The sequence below is a fragment of the Phalaenopsis equestris genome, unplaced genomic scaffold (assembly GCF_001263595.1).
Source record: "Phalaenopsis equestris unplaced genomic scaffold, ASM126359v1 Scaffold204169, whole genome shotgun sequence".
Taxonomy (NCBI): Eukaryota; Viridiplantae; Streptophyta; class Magnoliopsida; order Asparagales; family Orchidaceae; genus Phalaenopsis; species Phalaenopsis equestris.
This window is the reverse complement of record NW_018223743.1, coordinates 1-6730: the sequence shown is the minus strand read 5'-3', so window position 1 is coordinate 6730 and position 6730 is coordinate 1. Positions and strand designations below refer to the sequence as shown.

General features: G+C 38.9%; 1 long non-coding RNA gene across 1 annotated transcript; it reads left to right on the top strand.

Moving 5' to 3' along the window:
• Window positions 1-3955: 3955 nt before the first annotated feature.
• LOC110036240 lies at window positions 3956-5424 on the top strand. The gene is made up of 3 exons (XR_002295219.1): window positions 3956-4058; window positions 4629-4698; window positions 5149-5424. It is a non-coding gene; the product is annotated as an uncharacterized LOC110036240 (long non-coding RNA).
• Window positions 5425-6730: the final 1306 nt, after the last annotated feature.

The following is a 6730-nucleotide window of genomic DNA, read 5'->3' as shown; positions in this document are numbered from 1 at the left end:
TTGCATTCATCCACTGGGCACAAAAGATGGGGAACTTGCCATATTCTTTTCTAGTATGGACATTGTCTCCCTCAATGAAGAAGTTAAATTCACTCTTGTAGGCAATTTCCAGTTGGGTCACCCCAAAATGGAACTGGTAAGAAACTTCTTTGACTCACCTAAGTTTGTTGGGGCCTGGAAAATTGGGCTTCTTGATGGAAGACATCTTCTAATCCAACTCTCTGTGGTGGAAGACTATGCTAGGATGTTGGCCAAGCAATCTATTATGATTGCAGGAACCTCTATGAAAATTTTAAAATGGACCCTAAGCTTTGACCCAAGCAAGGAACCCCCTGTGGTACCCCTTTGGTACAAATTGCCAGGCCTTCCTCTCCCCGTCTTTAACCTGAATGCTTTATTTAAGATTGGTAGAGTCTTAAGTACACCTCTAAAGGTTGACACCCCTACTTATAATAAAGCAAGACCAGCACTTGCTAGAATCTAGATTGAAAGAGATATTTCCCTTCCAGAAGTGAAAAGGGTTTGGATAGGATCTGAGACAGAAGACTTCTGGCAAGAAATTATTTCTGAGCAAAAACCTTATTACTGTCAGCATTGTAAAATGTTTGGCCACACATTGGAGAGATTTTATAGGCTCCACCCCCCAAGCACCCCCCCCCCCCCCCCCTCCCAATGAATTCTGCTAATGCTCCCACTAGGGATCCTTTGGGAGGTCTGAGTGCCACTCCTTCCTTTTCCACCGCCCAATAGCCGAGTCTCCAAGAATGATAGTGAGGAAAGAAATTAATGAGGTGATTATAGTAATTCCAATATCTTCTAGTCCTGAGTGTGAGGATGTGGTGTGCCCCACTCACACTACTAATAAACTTACAGATACTCCTGAAGATATCAATACTGCTGATATGCAAAAAATCTTAGAAGAGGACTGGCAAATTCACACAGCAAGGAAAAAGAAAAAGGTGACAGAAGTGCAGAAACTTCAAAAAGGGTCAGCTCCAATGATGTAGAAGGCAAAACTAGTGTGAAGATTGGCTCTCCCCCTAAACCCTCTAGAGGAAGAACTAGATCTAGATCACAACCATCCCTCCAATCCCTCCTACGTAATGATTAATCTCCTATGCTGGAACATTAGGGGTGTTGCTCATCCCCTTTCTCTTAAAATAATTTTATATCTCAATTACAAATACAAGCTTTGGTGTATTGCCATCTTTGAACCTATGGTTCATAAACATCCTCAAAAGCTCATTTAGAAGTTCTCTGGTTTTTCTCGCTTTGTTAATTCTAATAACAAAATTTGGATTTTCTGTAAAAAGGAACTCATCTGGAACATCCTGGATCATCAACAATTTGTTCATCTCTCTTTCTTGATTAATGCTCATCTGGGTTTTGCCTCCTTTATTTATACATGTTGTGCTAAGGATGATAGAAGGAAGCTTTGGGCTTGTCTACATAAGATCAATGAACAGATGACTTCCCCCTGGCTGGTGGGGGGAGATTTCAATTGCATTACTTCCTCTGCAGAAAAGTCTGGGGGCAGGGTTCCTAACCTCTCTAAAATGGCCACTTTCAGTGATAATATCCATCATGCTGGGCTGTTTGACCTGAGTTTCAAGGGACCTGCATTTACCTGGAAAAGGGGACACCTCTGAGAAAGACTGGACATAATTCTGGTGAATGATCTTTGGTTCTCCAATTTCCTCTTCACTTTTGTAACCCACCTCAGCCTTGCTGGCTCTGATCATAGGCCTTTACTGATCACCATAACCTCTTCTCCTCCTTCAGAGCAGCCCACCCTTCAGATATCTCAACATGTGGTCCACCCACCCATCTCTTATTAACTTTGTCTACAACCACTTGAAAGGTGCCTTCCACCCTGAACCTCTGGTCAAACTCAACCAATTGCAACTGAGAGTTGGCAAAGCTCTTAGGAAGTGGAGTTGGGAGGCTTTTGGTAATGTTCTTACTACTGTGACAACTGCAGAAAAAGATGTTGAAAGGCTTGAACTGGGGATTCAGAATGGGACTGTGGAGGAAAAAACACTTCTAGCTACACAGTATAGTCTTCTTATAGCTATAGAGCATCAAAAGCAGTTTCTGAAACAAAAGGACTCCAGTAATATTTTTACTGATGACGATAGAAATACCAATTTCTACCATGCTTATATCAAATATAGAAGGAAATGTAACACCATACACTCTATTCAGAATGCTGAGGGGATTTTGCTTAATGATAATTCTGCTATTGCCAGGGATGCTATTTCCTACTATAAGAACCTATTGAATCAAGCCCCAGCTAACAGGCCTCCTATAGACAAACACTACTTCTCTGAGGAGTTACACTATACCAGAAATCTTATTCTCACTGATTCCCCCCACTGAAAAGGAAATTTCGGTGGCTTTAAACTCTATTGATAGCTCTAAGTCTGCAGGGCCTGATGGCTTCACTGCAGATTTTTACAAAAAATCCTGGGACATTATCAAAACAGATGTTATTGTTGCCATTGATAGCTTCTTCCAGTCAAAACCTTGCTTAATGATAATTCTGCTATTGCCAGGGATGCTATTTCCTACTATAAGAACCTATTGAATCAAGCCCCAGCTAACAGGCCTCCTATAGACAGAAACTACTTCTCTGAGGAGTTACACTATACCAGAAATCTTATTCTCACTGATTCCCCCACTGAAAAGGAAATTTGGGTGGCTTTAAACTTTATTGATAGCTCTAAGTCTGCAGGGCCTGATAGCTTCACTGCAGATTTTTACAAAAAATCCTGTGACATTATCAAAACAGATGTTATTGCTGCCATTGATAGCTTCTTCCAGTCAAAACCTCCCTTATTATTTCTGTTCCTCTAACTTTGTTCTTGTGCCTAAGTCTGACATTCAAAAAACTTGAGATCATTTTAGGCCAATCTGTCTTACTACTGTGATAAGCAAAATCATTACCAAAATAATTGTTAACAGACTCCAACCCCATCTGGATAAACTGATCAAATCTAATCAGACTGTTTTTGTCAAGGGTAGGTCCATTACTGACAATGCTTTGCTAGCACAAGAACTGCTACTGGATCTGACTAAGCCTTATAGGGGAGGTAATTTGATTTACAAATTGGACATTAAAAAGACTTATGATACTATCAATTGAGATTTTGTCCTGGAAATTCTCTCTTCTAGAGGTTTCCAACCTGACTTTTGTAATCTTATTGATAGATTGCTAGCCAACAATGAGCACTCCATTATTATCAATGGACAAGCTAGAGGGTCCTTCACTGCTACTAGAGGTCTGAAGCAAGGGGATTCACTATCCCCCACAATTTTTATACTAGCCAGAGACTACCTGTCCAGAATTTTGGATGAAACTTTCTTGACCCAGAGTTATTCTAGGTATCATCACAGATCTAATATAGCCATTTCCCACCTACTCTATGCTGATGATATCATGGTGTTTTCCAGTGCCCATAAAAACTCTGTGAAAAAAGTTTATCAGGGCCTTTAGATGTTTCAATCTCACTCTAGGATGAATTTCAATCATGAAATGTGCCAGTGGTGAAATGGTATTTTTGACGAAATTAGAAGATTTGAATAAAGATGCACTAGGATAAGCGGTCTTTGAACCTAGGATCTCTTGGTTGAAAAAGAAAGCTCTCAACCACTAGGATAAGGGACCTCTTTGTTGAAGACAAAGTTATCAACCACTAGGATATGTGTTGCATCTTCTATTAGTAATTGTACTCTTCTAATTATTGTCGTATGAAAGTATATTTATTCATAATTGTTGTGTACCAATTCAATTGTGAATATCAACGAAATCATGTTAGTCTCCGATCAGCATACATATTCATTTTTTTTGTATGTTTGAATCTTATTTTAACAATATTTTCCTTGTTAAGCTTGGAGCTCACCAAGTATCATAATTTTTTATTTTTAGGGTGGGGAAAAGAGTTGTTTAGTATGAAAGTATTTCTATTCGAAGGAAAGGTGTTCCAACTCATGGTTGAAGATTATCCTTCTCTATTAGACGATAGTTTGCAAATCATGGTTGAAGATTGGATGAAAAGGTGTTCCAACTTAATCCATTGGTTTAAATCGTATCTTTCTCTATATTGTTATTTTTGTAGTCTTTGTATGGTGGAAAACTAATTTTTGTATTTTCTATTCGAAGTAAGAGAGGGACGAAAGTAAACAAAATTCAGGTTTTCTGTTTCATTTTTTGAACATGTTTTGGACTTTAAATTCCCAAAATCTAAATCCGTAAACTATATGTTGATATCCATCATTGTTTTAGGGATATAAAGCACTTTGACTTCAATAGCACTTTATAAAATCATTGCAGTACGTAACGGGGTGCACTTTTTTGTCTTTGCTTTGACGGAAAAAGTGACATCGAATTTAGTTAAAGAAAGAGCAGTTGCGATTGAATATTAATTTTTGAGAAATACAATAATAACTCGTCGGTACCGAAAATAAGCTAGTGTTTTATTACTTAATATGTGGGCCGTATAATGTATTAAAAGGTTAATTATTTTGTAAACCTTCTATTTTGTTGAATCTACTTTCTGATTAATTTGAAAGTATGCGCTGCAATAAGTTCCATGTCATTGTATGATTTTCAAATATCAAAATTTCAGGTGATTGTCATTCTCTATGCACAGTCAGTTTTAGGACGAATGGCATCTGGCGCTACAATTGCTTATGCTGGTAAAATTTCTTCTCTAAATGTCTTTTTCTCACTTTTTATCCTTTTTTCCGGTTCTTTAATACACATTTTAAGGGTAGGGAGTAAGAAATTAACATACAAGTCCTCATTGTTCTACCTTTCTTGAGCCATGAGCAGTACAACATGTTAGTATTTCCTTTGTCCCCTAGTAAAATGCCAAAGAGTCCTCTGACTGACTAATTACATGGAGCAATTTTAGTTTCAAAGCCTATAAAAGTGCCAAATTAATACCCATGCTCTTCTATTGGGGTCAAAATAGTTCTCCGTTGGGACTATTTAAGCCCATATTAAAATAATTAGGGGATTAAATTGTTACTTTTATAGATTGGAATTAAAATGGCCCACTGCAAAAAATCAGGGGACTATTTTGACACTTTTCTCCCTTTTTTGTGGGGTTATGTGGCTACTAAATGCAATGATTTATTGAGCAGGATTGTGCATTTGTTGCCTCTACATCTTTGCACAAAATTCTCTGATGGCCAAATTCACTTGTAAGATTGGAAGAAGAGGGTCTGGTGGAGGGGCTCAAGAGAGCATGTAAACAGAAGAAGCTTCCATCATAATAGAGTTTTTTATGCCTAGCATTCACCTGTAGAGTCTATCGCATTGCAGTGTACAGTGAAGACAAAATTATCATTGTTCATAAAATAATTCTATTGAAAATGTGTAATTAATAAATTGAACAAATTACTATTTTTGTTTTTGCAATCTCTTTTGAGTTTTTTCCAACAAAATCTTGTTCTGTTCCATATGATGGGTGTTGCTCTAGCTGTATCCTGTTTTGAGGTGGTGGTTATTTCGTCAAGCATGCTCCATGATCCTCTTCCCAACTGACGCCTAACATTCTTGTCCTCTTCCTAATTGCCGCCCAGCTTCTTGCGCATCTCCTAGCCGCTGCTCAACCCACTTGGAACCTCCCCTGTTGCTGAAATTTAGGTGTATAACTGATCTAAGGAGGAACATTTACATCCTCTAAGGGCAGTGCTCGTGGTATTCTACGCAGAGAACTTATATGCTCATATAAAGAAGTGCCACTTCATGATAGACCATGTATGCTTTTTTGTGTTATATTGTGTGTAGTGCAGAAATTCAGATGAATTCAACTGAAATTGAGGCCATTGTGCGCTGGACTGTATCCCAGTTGTTCATCGAGCTGAGTCAGTTTCTGGGACTAGTGTCATTTTATAGGAGATTCATCAAGAGCTTTAGTACCATCAGCCTACCCCTATGACAGATCTTTTAAAGGGAGATAAATTACAGTGGAAAAGGTAGCTTAAAATAGTTATACTGAACTCAAGGAGAAGGTGTCCCAAGCGTCAGTCTTGGCACTATTAGACTTCAGCTGGATGCTCGAGGTATAGTCTGATGCATCTGGCATGGGATAGTAGCAGTGTTGAGCAATGGAGGTGGAGGTCACCCCATCGCCCTTTTCAGTGAGAAGATGAATGATTCCATGAAAAAATACTCGATGTACGACAAGAAGTTTTATTCTATTGTGAGAACTCTTGAGCATTGAAGCCATTACTTGCGGACAAGTGAGTTCACGCTGTTCTCAGACCACGATGCCTTGAAATTCTTTGTCAATCAGAGTAAATTGAAGGGCCACCATGCAACTTGGGTTGAGTTCTTGGCGTCGTTCCAATTTATACGTGCTTAAGCACAAAGTAGGAAGTCAGACTTGTGTACTAGATGCGCTTGACCCGCCGTCACTTGCAGATCATTCCGGTGCAGACACGCGTTGTGGGCTTTGTGGTAATAAAAGAGCTTTATGAGACAGATGAGAATTTTAGGAAAATTTAGAGGTGTCAGGAGAAGGCTATCGGGCAATACCACAAAGTTGATGGATACTTGTTCTACCAGAGTAGGTTGGGCAATCTTAGATTTTCGTTGAGGGAGTCCATTATTTAGGAAAACCACAGTGGAGGACTCACTAAACATTTTAACAGGGACAAGACTCTCGCACTAGTGTGAGAACAAACCCCAACTAGTGAGAGATATGGAGCATTACGTCAA